Here is a 15468-nt window from a genome sequence, read left to right as displayed (position 1 = left end):
CCCTGATAATTTCCATTTTCCAGTTTCTTTTTTTTTTTTTTTGATCTAGGATTTCTAGTAGTCTAATGATACACAAATTATCTCTCCTGGATCTATTTTCCAGGTTGTTTGTTTTTTCTAAAAGGTATTTTATCTTTTCGTTAATTTTTTCGAACTTTTTACTTGTTTGATGGAATCTTGTAGCTTCATGAATTCAATGGTTTCTATTTTCAATTCTAATTTTTAGGGTTTTATTTTCTTAAATTTTTTTTGTTTCCTTTTCCAATTGATCAATTTTATTTTTTGAAGAGTTACATTTTTTCCAATTGGTTAGTTTTACTTTTCTTTGGTCGATTTTTCAAAATTTTCTAGCATAACCCTCATTTCTTTTTTACATTTTCCTTCTTCCTCCTTTCTTTGGTTTTTAAATTCTTTTTTAAGCTCATCTATGAGCTTTTGGATTTGAGTCCAATCCATAGACTCTTTTGAGACTAACCCTGTGGGTAATTTTTCATTGTTTTCTTCTTCCCAAGTAGCATTGTTATCATCTTTATCTGCATATTAGCTTTCTATAGTGAGCGCTCTTTTAGTTTTTTTGCTAATCTTTAAATGTCTGAGCTCTAATACTGGGGTATAGTGAATATAGATCTAAGCTTTTTATCTTGGGACTGGGATCTGATCCCTGGCTTTGTTGTTGGCCAAGATGTTGCCTATGATGTCCAGGCCTTTCCTTTGCAGGGGTTTATTTCCTCCTTTATGTCCAGGTTCTGCCTATGCAGTAGGTTATTTCCAATCCAGTCCTGTCTTTTGCCCTGGTGTTCCCAGGGTTCAGACTTTGTTTGGGATTTGGACCCTCCTTACTGGTTGCTATCTAGTTCTTAGGACCTATGCTGTTGTCAGGTTGTCTGGACCTGGACTGCACTGTGGTTAAAAACCTCATGCAGCTTTCCCATTCTCCCACCTCCCTGGGATTTACTTCCCCTTTTACCCCAAAGAGACAGACCTTCGCTGAAGATCCTCTATGATGTCTACCACTGAAAAATTCTTTGAATCTTGTCTTATTTTAGTTGGGATCTCTAACTTTAATATCTTTGCAGAGGCTTCATTTAGCTTTGTGTTAGGAAAAGCTCTGGGAGCATGCTAGCTTCTGCTGCCATCTTGACTCTGCTCTGGAAGTCCCTACAGAATTATTTCTAAAAATAATAGTTCATCATGTCTCCAGGTAGTAACTAGTTGCCAAGATGGCAAGTAACTTTCTCAGACAGTTGAATTTTGTAGCCAAATAACCAGAGGCTGCTCCATTTACCTTCTCTGTAGGGAACCAAAGTACATAAAGGAAACAAACATTTCTGAATCAAACCACAAGTGTTTTATTTGAAGAGGAATAGAATCAAATAAAAAGGATAATTTAGATTCTAAACTTTAGAATATAATGAGGAAACTAACCATACATAGACAGCCTAGTATGAACAAACATGTAAAGGGGAGAGGGGCAAAGAAACTCACTTGATTTTTTTTTTTTTGGTGTTAATTACTGAATTCAGTTCATCTTCTTTTCCTTAAGAGGAATAGCCAGAGATATGCTGGTCCTAGCTCATAGTGGCTCCTAAAAGCAGATTGTTAAATTTAGAGTGTGAACATTTACACCCAGGAAATTGTATGCTACAAAGACTTGATTTGTTTTGTTTACTATGATTAAGTAAAAAAGCAATATAGATAATGTTAATAATTCAGATTAGAGAGCTTCACATCTATGCTCCACCAACATCCCTGCCCCTTCTTCCCAGTAGTTAAACATTTATCAGCACTCCACTGGATAGCTTTAAAATTAGAAGCTCAAGCCACAAAAAAGAATTTTCTATGGCCAGGGGCTGTTTCTGTATTTTCCATCTGCAGTGTTGTCTTCTTTTCTGCTAAGCAGGTGCCAGGGAAGGGAAGGCACCAGCTGTTACTGCTCATCATTTTCCTTCTTGCTTCTCCAGCTGCATTCTCTCCTTCACACTAAATTCAATGTTTCCCATGGGGTTACATAATCTTTTTCAGTTTGGTCCAAACTGAACAACACACCCTCTATCTTTTCATAGGCTAGGAAAGGGGGTAAAAAGTCCAAGAAGGATGAATGAAACTACAATCTCCATAGTTTTCTCAATTTGTACTTTTATGGGGCGGGGGGAGCAATTCATCTCAACCCATCCTAATATTTGTTACAACATCAATTACCATTATTGTTATCTGAGATAGGGTTCATCTTAACCAAATTCCAAACCACAGGTTCCTTAGGGCTAATTCACAAGTTAGAGAGGCGAAAAATGATGTCTTTTGTTGTGATATGCAAAGTCAAAGACTTTACTGCAGTCAATGCAATAGATGGTTTGTTTTTCCTGGAACTCCCTTACTTTCTCCATATTCTAGAGAATGTTGTCAAATTAGTCTCTAGTTTCTATTCCTCTTAAAAAATCAAAAAGCACTTCTGGCAATTCTTGGTTCACATACTGCTTAAATCTGGCTCTTGAAATTTAAGCAAAATCTTGCTGATGTGTGAAATGAATGCAATTGTTTGTATTTGAACATTCTATGCAATTCCCATTTTTTTTAGGCCTGGAATGTAAATTGATCTTTTTCAATCCAGTGACCACTGCTCTAAATTTGATGGTATATTTAGTTTAATATTTTAACAGTATCTTATTTTTCTTCTTCCAATTTTTTAATTTTATTTTTAATTTATGGAATAAAAGAAGTTTTCCATAACAGTATAATTTAAAAAAAAAAGATATTTGCCCACAAACCTGCAAATCTATTGTGTACAACTGGGTATTCATTTTAATATATAATATAGTTATCATGTAACTTTCTTTTTTCTCCCTATTTTTCTTCTCATTTTCCACCCTACTTTCTAGAGATAGCTACCATAAGTATTTATATAAATGTGTAAAATCATTTTATATATACTTTTATTTATCAGTTCTTTCTCTGTATATAGATAACATCTTCTTTCATATGTCCTTTGCAGTTAATCTGGATATTTATAATAGTCAAAATTACTTAGTTGCTCAAAGTTGTTCTTAATTTTTTCTTTCATATTGCTATTAGTATAAAAAGCTCTCTTGGTTTTGCTCACTTTGCTTCTTTATTTTGTACAAGTATATCCATGTTTTTCTAAGATCATTGAGCTCATCATTTCCCAATCATATAACAGAACTTGTTTAGTCATTCCCCAAATGATGGGCATCTCTGCAATTTCAAGTTCTTTGCTACCACACACAGAGAACTGCTATAAATATTTTAGATCATGTAAGATTATTTTCCTTTTTCCTTAATCATCTTTGGAAACAGACATAATAGTGCTATTGCTAGACCAAGGGGTATAAGGTGTTTAATAATTTTGGAGGCATAATTCCAGATTGTTTTTCCTTAATCAATGGATAGGCTCATAATTCCACCAATAATGAATTATTGTCCTAATTTTTCCACATCTCCATCATTATTTGTGTTTTCAATCATTTTAACCAATCTTTTAACCAATTTTCTATCTCAAGGTTTTTTAATTTGAATTTTCTTAATCAATAATGAGAGCATTTTAATATCATCCTCTTTTAGGATTTTAAATAACTCATTTGGAATTCCTTAACTTCCATTAACCTTGTTGTTATTAACAGTACTTTCTAAAGTTCCCTTAACTTCATTCTCCAGAATGCTTGATTTTTAGATCAATAACCACAACATTGTGGTTACAGTGACATCAAGATCTTCCTTGTATAGTTCTGTATATTCTTACTATCACTTCTTAATTTCTTCTATTCCTATAAAGTCCCTCCTATTTTTGACTTTTAACCTGGCCACTTTTGCATGAAATGTTTCCTTAACATCTCTAATTTTCTTGAAAAGATTTCATTTCTCCAGTTCTGTTGATTTTTAAAAATTTTTTTCATTGCTCATTTAAAAAAAATATCTCTCCTAGCTATTCTCTGAAATTGTGCATTAGGTTGGGTTTACCTTTACCATTCTCCTTTCCCTTTCCTTCTTTTCTTAATTATTTTTAAAGTCTCATCAGATAGCCATTTTGCTTTCTTACTTTTCTTTTTCTTTGGGATTACAAATCTCTTCTATGGTTCTTCAGGAATTCCACAATCCCTTAAATCTATTCATCACTTCTATCTCATAAGGAATATTATTAAAATCATATCTATATGATTAGAGCATCTAGGTGGTGCAGTGGATAGAGCACCAGTCCTGGAGTCAGGAAGACCTGAGTTCAAATCCAAATTCAGGCACTTGATACTTAGCAACTGTGTGACCTTGGACAAGTCGCTTAAAACTAATTGTTCACATCTAGATCTATCTCCAGTCATCCTGATTCATATCTGGGCACTGGACCCAGATGATTCTAGAGGAGAAAATGAGATTGGTGACTTTTCATTGTACCCCCTCATTCAAATCCAATTCATTTGAATATAATGGCATCACCTTCCTGATGTCATGGTCTTCTTCAAAAACAAAGGATGGGGTGGCTAGGTGGTGCAGTGGATAGAGCACTGGCCCTAGAGTCAGTAGTAGCTGAGTTCAAATCCAGCTTCAGACACTTAATAATTACCTAGCTCTGTGGCCTTGGGAAACCACTTAACCTTATTGCACTGCAAAAACTAAAAAAAAAAACATAAAAAACAAAACAAAGAACAAACAGTAACAACCTATAAGGTCTGACAGTTTTCTCTACTTTTTTCAATTTATATGTGAATTTTGTAAAAAGAAGGTTATGAACTGAATCGGTCAGTTTCAGGTTTTGTTTTAAGTAACTGAATGGGATTTTTCCATCTTTGACTGCAAAATATATAATTTATCTGATATATCTTGATATTGACCATCTTGTGCTGTCCATATGTAGAGTTGCTTTTTGAGTTATTGAAAAAGAATGTTTACTATTTCCAGTGAGTTATCTTGAAAAAAAATAATTAGTTTCTAACCTGTTTCATTTTGTACCTTAAGGTCAAACTTGTCTGTTATTCTAATTATTTTTGATTAGGATCACAAACCCCCTGTGATGAATATGACATTTTTTTGATGTTCTATCTAAATGATATTGTAGGTTTTCATAGAACTGAAAAACTCTGATCTCTTCAAATCAGTAGTTGGAACATAGATTTGCATTATTGTGATGCTGAATGTTTGCCTTGGATTCCAGTACTGCTTTTCTCACCTTTTTATTTACTATGAGAGCTCCTTCATTTTCCTCTTTTTTTTTAATTTTTTAACTTTTATTTATTTTTTCCAAAGTTTTTGAGTTCCAGATTTTTCTACTACCTCTCTTCCCTCCTCCATCCCCCCACCCCCACCCCATGACAGTGGACAATATTATATGGGCTGTAAATGTACAATCATGTTTAACATATTTCCATATTAGTCAAGTTATAAAAAGGGAATTAGAACTAAGGGGGAAAAGTCATGAAAAAGAAAGAAAAAGCATAAAAGAATTTTTATAAAGTGAACATAGTATGCTTTGCTTTGCATTCAGACTTCATAGTTTTTCCCTCTGGATGTGACTGGCATTTTCCATAACAGGTCTCTCAGGATTGTCTTTGATCATTGAACTTCTGAGAGGAGCTGCATCTGTCATAGTTGATAATTTTACAATGTTGCTCTTAATGTGTATAATGTTCTTCTGGTTCTGCTCACTTCACTCAGCTTAAGTTCATGCAAGTCTTTCCATGCTTTTCTAAGTCCAATTGCTCATGATTTCTTACAAAACAACAGGACTTCATAATATTCATACATCATAACTTGTTCAGCTATTCTCCAATTTATGAGAATACCCTCAATTTCCAGTTCTTTACCACTATAAAAGGAGCTGCTATAAATATTTTTGTACATATGGATCTTTCCCCCTTTTTATGATCTTTTTAAGATACAGATCTAGTAGTGATATTGCTGGATCAAAGAGCATGTACACTTTTATTGCCCATTGGGCATAATTCTAAAGATTGGATCAGTTCACAACTCCACAATCAATGTATTAGTGTCCCAGTTCTTTTTACATCTCTTTTAACATTGATCATTTTCCTTTTTAGTCATATTGATCAAAATGGTAGGTGTGATGTGGTATCTCAGAGTTGTTTTCTTCTGCATTTCTCTAATTAGTAATGATTTAGAGCATTTCATTAAAGCTATAGATAGCTTTAATTTCTTCTGAGAATTGCCTTTTCATATCCTTTGACCATTTATCTACTGGGGAATGACTTGTATTACCATAAATTTGACTCAGTTCTCTAGATATTTTAGAAATGAGGCCTTTATTGGAAAAACTAGTTGTGAAAATTATTTTACAGTTTTCTACATTCTTTCTAATTTTGGTTACATGGTTTTATTTATAAAAACCCTTTTTAAATTTAATGTAGTCAAAATTATCCATTTTACAATTTATCATGTTCTCCATTTCTTCAGTCAAAAACTTCTCCACATTCCATAGATCTGACAGAGAAACTATTTCTTGGTCTTCTAATGGTCCTATGGCATCCCCCTTTATGCCTAAATCCTGTACTCATTTCCAGCTTATTTTGGTATAGGGTGTGAGATGTGGGTCTATGCCTAGTTTTTGGCCATAATATATTTTAATTTTCCCAGCAGTTTTTGTCAAATGGTGAATTCTTATCTCAGAAGCTAGAGTCTTTGAGTCTATCAAACAGTAGATTACTATAATCATTTACTACTGTTTCTTTTGTATCTAATCTATTCCATTTTTTTAGCTAATCTATTCCACTATTTCTTAGGTAATACCAGATGGGTTTGTTGACTGCCACTTTATAATATCTGGTATGGGTAGGCATCTTCCTTTGCATTATTTCCCCCTAATTGCCTTGGTATCTTGATTTTTTGTTCCTCCAGATGAATTTTGTTACTATGTTTTCTAAATAGCAAGTGCCTGAATCTGGATTTGAACTCAGATCTTCCTGACTCCAGGATCAAAGAGCATGCACAGTTTTATTGCCTCTTGGGCATAATTCCAAAGGTTGAATCAGTTCACAACTCCACCATCAATGCATTAGTGTCCCAGTTTTTTTACATCTCCTTCAATAGTGATCATTTTACTTTTTTAGTTATATTGATCAGTATGGAAGGTAATGAGGTAGTATCTTGTAGTTGTTTTAATCTGCATTTCTCTAATCAGTAATGATTTAGAGCATTTTTCATATAACTATAGATAGGTTTAATTTCTTCATCCAAGAATTACCTCTCTGTAAAATAATTTTTTAGTAGTGTGGATGGTATGGCACTGAATAAACAATTTAATTTAGGTAGAATTGTCACTATTATTATTATTATTATTATTATTATATTAACACAGCTTACCCATGGGCAATTTACATTTTTGCGATTGTTTAGATCTGATTTTATTTGTGTGAAAAGTGTTGTGTAATTGTTTTCGTGTAGTTTCTGGGTTTATCTTGGAAGGTAGATTCTCATGTATTTTATATTGTCTACTTTAAATGGAATTTTTCTCTATATCTCTTGCTGTAGAACTTTGAAATGTTGCTGATATATGTGGGTTTATTTTATATACTCTTACTTTGCTAAATTTGTTAATTGTTTCAAGTAGTTATTAATTGATTTCTAGAGTTCTCTAAGTATACCATCATATCATCTGCAAAGAGTGAGAGTTTTGTTTCCTCATTGCCTATTCTAATTCCTTTAATTTCTGTTTCTTCTCTTTGCTAAAGTTAACTTTTTTTGAGTGGGGGAAGGCAAAGGAGTTAAGTGACTTGCCCAAGGTCACATAGTCAGACGAGCATTCAGTGTCTGAGGTCACATTTGAATTCAGGTCCTCCTGATTCCAGGGCTGATGCTTTATCCAGTGTACCAACCAGCTGTCCCCTAAAGCTAATATTTCTAATACAATATTGAATAATAGTGATAATGGGCATCCTTGTTTCCCCACTGATTTTATGGGAAAAACCTTTAGTTTATTCCTGTTACATATGATGTTTGCTGATGGATTTAGATAGATCCTGCTTATCATTTTAGGGGAAACTCCATTTATTACTATGCTCTCTAGTGTTTTTAATAGGAATGGGTACTGTATTTTGTCAGAGATTTTCAGCATCTATTTAAATAATCATATGATTTCTATTAATTTTGCTATTGATATGGTCAATAATACTGATTGCTTTCCTAATATTGAGCCAGCCCTGCCTACCTGGTATAAATCTACTGATCATAATGTATTCTTCTAGTGACAACTTGCTTTAATCTCTTTGCTAAAATTTTATTTAAAATATTTGCATCTTTGTCTGCTGCACCACTCATCTGCCCTACAGCACATTTTGAAAATATGACAGGGTGAAGGGAGAGAGACAATATAGTATATGGTAGTAGGGAGGAATGGATGAAGGGAGTTACAGTCAGCGGTGGTAACTGGTGAAAAAGTATGGAGGTGCCTTCTGTGATGGACTTATGATCAAGAATGTGATCCACTTGAGAAAGAGCTGATGGCATCAGAACACAGACTGAAACACATTTTTTTCTCTTTCTTTTACTTTATTTCTCATGAGGTTCTATATTTTTGTGGGGGAGGGAATATTATGTTTGCTCTTAAACAAGAATATTTTAGCAATGTATAAAGAAATGTGGAATTTGAACAGAGACCAAAGACTATTTACCTGTAGGATATGATTTATCTCTCATTACATTCAATTTGGATCAATGTATACCATGGAAACAAAAAAAAATAAAATAAAATATTTGCATCATAAGGGATATTGATCTCTAATTTTCTTTGTCTGTTTTGGCTCTTCTTGGTTTAAGTATCAGCACCATGTTGGTGTCATATAAGTAATTTGGTAGAATTTTTCTTTACTTTGTTTTTTTTTTAAAGGGATTCTTGCCCACGGCATATGTAATGATCATCTGATTTATATTACCTATTCCCACCCATTTATGTTCATTGACACTGAAGATGTCAATGTTTAATCTTTCCATCTCCAATTTGACCATATATAACTTACCTTTGCTCATAGATTCTTATGTAATATTGATCTTTACAGCACTAGACTTTTATCTGCATCTGTGCTTCCTTTTGGCTTTGGCCTTGAACCCTCATTCCTTCTGGAGCTACTTCTAATTGTCTCCCATTCTTCTTTTAAGTTGGACACTCACCCACCTGAACAACTCATCTTTCAGTATCATATCTTTTATCATTTTAATAGAGTCCACAGGGTTTTCTTGGCAAAGATACTGGAGTGTTTGCCATTGCATTCTCCAATGGATCACCTTGTTTCAGAACTTTTGTGTCTTGGGTAACCCTGTATAGCAAAATTCAGAGTTAAATTGAGCTATTCAAATCCCTCTGCTACAGCAAGGAATAATCTAGGAGGATTTGTTATGTACCTGTGATATTTCAAGGACTGGGCAGTGCTGGGGAATCAAAAACAAGCAGCTGGGGGAATTGGTAACATCCTAGGACTTACTTATGAACCCAGATATTATAGGCTGCAACCTGCATTGGGGAAAGGAGTTTCTTTACCAGGAATGTCCATAGAAAGAACATTGGGACTAGATTGAAATCTTGCTTCTGAGGCTACCTGTATTATTTTGAACTAACAACTTAATCTTCCAAGATTAGTTTTCTTCAAGGTAAAATGAAGTCTTTGGACTAGATGGACACTGACATTCTACTTGAGAATCTGCCTGCTTCAGGTATCTCCCTACTCCATTACATCCTTTCAGACACCAAAGTGATTTTCCTAAAGTGTAGGTCTGATCACCTTCCCCTCCTTAATAAATTCTGGTGGCTCATTATCTTCAGAATCAAATACAAAATTCTTTTCTTGTCATTCAAAGCCCTTTACAACCTAGCCTCCCACCTACCTTTCCATTCTTCTTACAAATTATTTCCCTCCATATACTCTTCAATCCAATGAAACTAACTTCAGTAAAGTTTAAACAGTAAAGTTTCATAATTCAGAATCCACCTCTCAGTTCTGGGAATTTTCTCTAGCAATTTCCCATGCCAGGAATTTTCTCCTCTTTTTCCAATTCTTGCCCTCTCTGGCTTCCTTTAAGTCCCAACTAAATTCTGCCTTCTATAGGAAGCTTTCTCCAACCTTTTCTTTTTTTTTTATTTCCCATTTATCCTGGATATAGCTTATTTGTGCATACTTGTTTTTTGTTATCTCTCTCAGTAAGGGCAGCCATGTGTAGTGGATAGAGCACCAGCCCTGGAGAGTAAAAGACTGGCAATTCAATCTGGTCTCGGACAGTTGACATTTACTAGCTGTGCCACCTTGAGCAAGTCACTTAACCTTGATTGCTGCATCCAGGGCCACTTCCGGATGTACTGATCCATGTCTGGTCACTTGGCTCAGATGACTCCAGAGGTAAAAATGAGACTGGTGACTTCGCACAGCCCCTCCCTCATTCAAATCAAATTCATGTACTTGTCATGGCATCACTTCCCTGATGTCATGGACTTCTTCAAGAACAAAGGATAAACATCTTCTTCTCCCTCATTAGAATGTGAATGACTTGGGGGCAAGGGCTGTCTTTTGTATCCCCTTAGAACTTAGCACAGGGTCTGGTACAGTGTTGTATGCACAGATCCTCTAGTATTGGCATAAAAATAGTGCTTAAAAATCTGTGTGGCCTTTTAGATGAGTTATCTTATTTGAAGTTCACAATAACACTGTGACAACAATAAGACCTATTGTCTTTATTTTATAGGTTTTAAAGATCAAGGCTCAGAGAAGTTATTGACTTTCTCTAGAGTCAGCTGCTAAGTATGGTAGGCAGAAGTGAATTCACATCTTCCTGATGCTTAGTCTAGAATTCCATCTACTTTATCTTCTGACTTACTTTGTACACCCCATAGTACATTGCAAAATGCTCGGTAAAGAATTGGTAAATGATCATTGTTTTCATATTAGCATTTAAGAAATCACCAACCATACTGCAGGCACATATAAAGCAGAGTCCCCAGTCTTTTCTCTAAAGCGGTACTAGTCCGTATAAGTTGTTTGGGTATTCAGGGAGGACTAGCACCTTTGGTATAAGGGCTTGTTAGGCCCTTTCCAGGGTTACTCATCCACCTTTGGGACCTGATTCATCCAACTCTGACCTGTGGCTCCAAGACACCATAGCATAGGATCAAGTGACCACAGCCCAGTAAACCATCTTGGCAGACTGGCTAAAGTAGGTTAAGGGTAACCCACAGATTTTAAACCAATAGATGAGTTAGGGGAATGTCTACCCCAAGCATGTGAAGACATCCCCATTAGAATTGCCAGATGAGAATAATTTCTTCCAATGACCATGAAGGCAACTGGAGCAGGCACTAATAGAACACCTAGAGTTTGGTCAGACATAGTGACACCATTATCCTGGGCCATAGTCAGTTGCTTTTTGTTTGTCACTGGACTCTGAGGAGTCTGAAGTGAGACTCTGCCTCGATTAAATCTAATTCACCTGTGAGTCAAGATATCATTTTTTTTAGGTGTTTTTATTTTGCAAGGGAGTGAGGTTAAGTGGCTTGCCCAAGGCCACACAGCTAGGTAATTATTGAGTGAGACCGGATTTGAACCCAGGTTCTCCTGACTCCAAGGCCGGTGCTTTATCCACTGCGCCACCTAGCCGCCCCACAGCTAGGTAATTATTAAGTGTCTAAGGTCACATTTGAACTCAGGTTCTCCTGACTCCAGGACTAGTGCTCTATCCACTGCGCCACCTAGCAGCCCCATCAAGATATCATCTTGATGTCATTGGTTCTCCTTGAAACAAAGCACAACTAATGCTTGTAATTCTCTGGACTATTTCATTCAATTAGTTGTCCATCAAAAACTTTTTGTTATCCTTAGTCTTTTTTTTTAAACACTGGGTGGGTGAGTCAGGAGGAGGATTGAGAATTCTGATAATATCTGTGAAACTTTTGTTAGGAGAGAATCCTGGCCCCTCTTTGTGTCACATCTACTGAATCAAATTGTATGCCGGCTGTTCAAATCCCACAAAAATGCTCTTTATGCAGTGTATGCAGTGTAATAAGTTGTGAGAGAGAAATTGTGAAGATTAGATTATCTTCTAAGAAGCCACATGGTGAAAGAAAACCTATGATGACAGGATGACATCAACTTGCAGTTTAGTCATTTTGAAATATGAACTTTCATGGAATACTGAGAATCCTTCTAGGAACTGCAAATCTCCTTGATCTTGCTGACTGCCAAGTTTGGGAGATTTTTATGGTAAACACATAGCTTCGAACTTGCCTTTCAGGAAACAGGTATCCTGTAACCTGATCCATGGATATTCTAGCTTTTTCTTCATTTGCTTTTTGAGTAACATGGTATGCAAAGGATTTGTTTGCCACCATGCCTCCCATGGAGGGAGTTTTGCTTTCTATGCTTTAGTCTAGAGAATGTATTCACTATCCATCTGTCCTGAAGTTATGACATATATCCCCAGCTACAAAGCATATGTTAAACTAGGAAAGCAAAGGCAACTTTATGAGTTGAGAGGCCCCTTGCTTCCTGACTGGGAAAACTCTCAGAGTAAAGAAATGAGGTCAACTTCTTTAACCAGATTCCCTGTTTTCTTGAGACTTGTTATAGTCAGAGGATTTTTCTGCTTCAGTGTGGGAAGTGAGGTGACCAAACAGAACTTTGTACGTTTAGCATACACCTTGGATGACAATATGCCTAGCCCAAATGTTATGCAGATTTATGACTACCAAGTAAAGATACTCTTCACATTCCTAAAGACCTTTAAAGATCCAAAGAGTAGTCTAAATTACCTAAATGATAATAGTTTTGCTGAATCACCATGTTCTTTATTAGTTTGCGTGATAGAAACTAGCTGGCATTTACCTTTCTATTTCTTAGCCAGTACCAAATGATTTGATAATTACTGCCTTATAGTACAGTTTAATATCCGGTACTGTTAAACCTCCTTCCTTTATATTTTTTCCCATTATTTCTTTTGGTGTTCTTGACTTTTTACACTTTTATATGAATATTGCTATTATTTTTCTAATTCGGTAAAATAGTTTTTTGGGTAATTTAATTGGGATGGCAAAGAACTTAGTTTGGGGTAAAATTGTCATTTTTATTATATTGAGTTTTACTTTTTAAAAACTTTATATTTATCAAATAACTTTTATTAACTTGTCTCTTCAAATACATCTCACCCAATTAAGTAAACTTTTAGAAATTCAAAACTCAAACCTCTTAATACAGGTCTACATAGTCTGACAAAACAAATTTCCATCTTAGCCACTTAGCTAAGTGAAGAGAACAGAACCAAGAGAACATTACACACATTTCACCCAATTAAGTAAACTTTTAGAAATTCAAAACTCAAACCTCTTAATACAGGTCTACATAGTCTGACAAAACAAATTTCCATCTTAGCCACTTAGCTAAGTGAAGAGAACAGAACCAAGAGAACATTACACACATTAACAGCAACATTGTGAATTGATAAATTATAATGGATGTAGCTCCTCTCAGCATTTCAGAGATCTAGCACAACCCTGGGAGACCTGGTATGGACAACATCATTCACATCTACAGGGGGAGAAACCACAATACCACCTCCCCACAGAATATGAATAAATGTTCACTTTTTTTGTTTGTTTGTTTGGGTTTTTTTTTAGTTTTTTTTGCAAGGCAAATGGGGTTAAGTGGCTTGCCCAAGGCCACACAGCTAGGTAATTATTAAGTGTCTGAGACTGGATTTGAACCCAAGGCCAGTGCTTTATCCACTACGCACCTAGCTGCCCCAAATGTTCACTTTTTTAAAAAAATTTCTCAAGTTTTTCCTTACTATCCCATGATTTCCTTTCTTTTCCCTTAGTCCTAATTTCTCATATACAAAATGACTAATATTGTAAACATGTTAAACATAAATGTATATGTGCAACTTTTACCAGACTATCTACCACTGAAGGGAAGAAGGTGGTAAGGGAGGGTGGTGGAAAAATATGCAAGTGAATAAATGTTGAAAAACTTTCATAACATTTAACCAAAAAAATGATCAAGTAAAGAATGAACATTAAAATATAAATTAATTTTAAAAAGAAATCTAAGGGCTATAATGAGGGAAGATAAGAGACAGTGGTCAGAAGCAAAATACTTTTTAAGAGAGATAGAAGATAGATAAATAGATAGATACACAGACATAAATATAGTATCTATATAGAGAGAGGAGGGGAGAAAGAAAGAGGGAAGGAGAGAGGAAGGGAGGGAGGGAGAGAGAGAGACAGAGAGAGAGAGACACACACACAGAGACAGAAATAGATAGCAGAACAAATTATAAACCAAAATTTCACAATATTATTTCTGAAAGACATACTTGAAACAAAAATACATATTGGGACCTGAAATAAGGAGATGAATCAGAATTTGTATTCTTTAGTTAAAGTGAAAATAAAAAGGTAGAAATAACAATCATGATCTCACAAAGCAAAGGAAAAAAATAGAACTAATTAAAAGAGATAATCAGGGAGACTACATTTTAGTAAAAGTTACCATAAGTAGCTAGATGATTCAGTGGATAAAATGCTGGGTCTGGTGTTATCTGGAAGGCCTGGAAGATCTGAGTTCAGATATAGCCTCAGACATTTACTAGCTATGTGATCCTGGGCAAGATAATTAACCCTGTTTGCCTTAGTTTCCTCATCTATAAAATGAACAGGAGGAAGAAATAGCAAACCATTCCAAAGAAAACTGAGAAAACTAAAGAAAAAAACCAAGAAACCCCTATAAAGGATCATGAAAAATTGGACATGACTGAATAATGACAAACCATAGATAATGAAATAATATCAAACATTTTTACAATTTTTTAAAAATAAAGGCCTCTTTTCTCAAATATATAAGGAACTGAGTCAAACTTTAAAAAAGTTATTCCTCAATTGATAAACTGTCAAGAGATATGGAGAGATAATTTTTAGAAGAAATATTTAGTCATATGAAAATATGTTCTAAATCACAACTGATTAGAAAAATTGTAAATTAAAACAACACTGAAGTACCATATCATACCTCTAGAAAAGACAAATGCTATAAGGGATGGGGAAAACAGGTATACTAATGAACTGTTGGTGGATTCTCCATTTTGGAGAATAATTTGTACCCATGTCCAAAGGGCAATTGCTTACTCTTTGACTCAGCAATATCATTCCTAGATCTGTTCCCCAAAAAGATAAAAGATAAAAGAAAAGAACTTATGTTCAAAAATATTCACAGAAACTCCTTTTGTGATGTCAAAGAATTGGAAACCAAGGGGATGCTTATTAATTGGGGAATGATTGAATAAGCTGTGACATATAATTGTGCTGGAGTACTATTGTCTTATAAGAAATGATAAGGAGGATGATTTTCCAAAAATGCGAGGTCTATATAAGCTGCTACAAAATAAAGTGAGCAGAACCATGAGATTATTGTACAAAGTAATAGTTATAGTGTGGTGATGATCAACTGTGAAAGATTTAGTTACTTTGATCAGTACAAGGAT

This window comes from Macrotis lagotis, chromosome 4 (assembly GCF_037893015.1).
Source record: "Macrotis lagotis isolate mMagLag1 chromosome 4, bilby.v1.9.chrom.fasta, whole genome shotgun sequence".
Taxonomy (NCBI): Eukaryota; Metazoa; Chordata; class Mammalia; order Peramelemorphia; family Peramelidae; genus Macrotis; species Macrotis lagotis.
Note: the sequence above shows the minus strand (reverse complement) of the source record.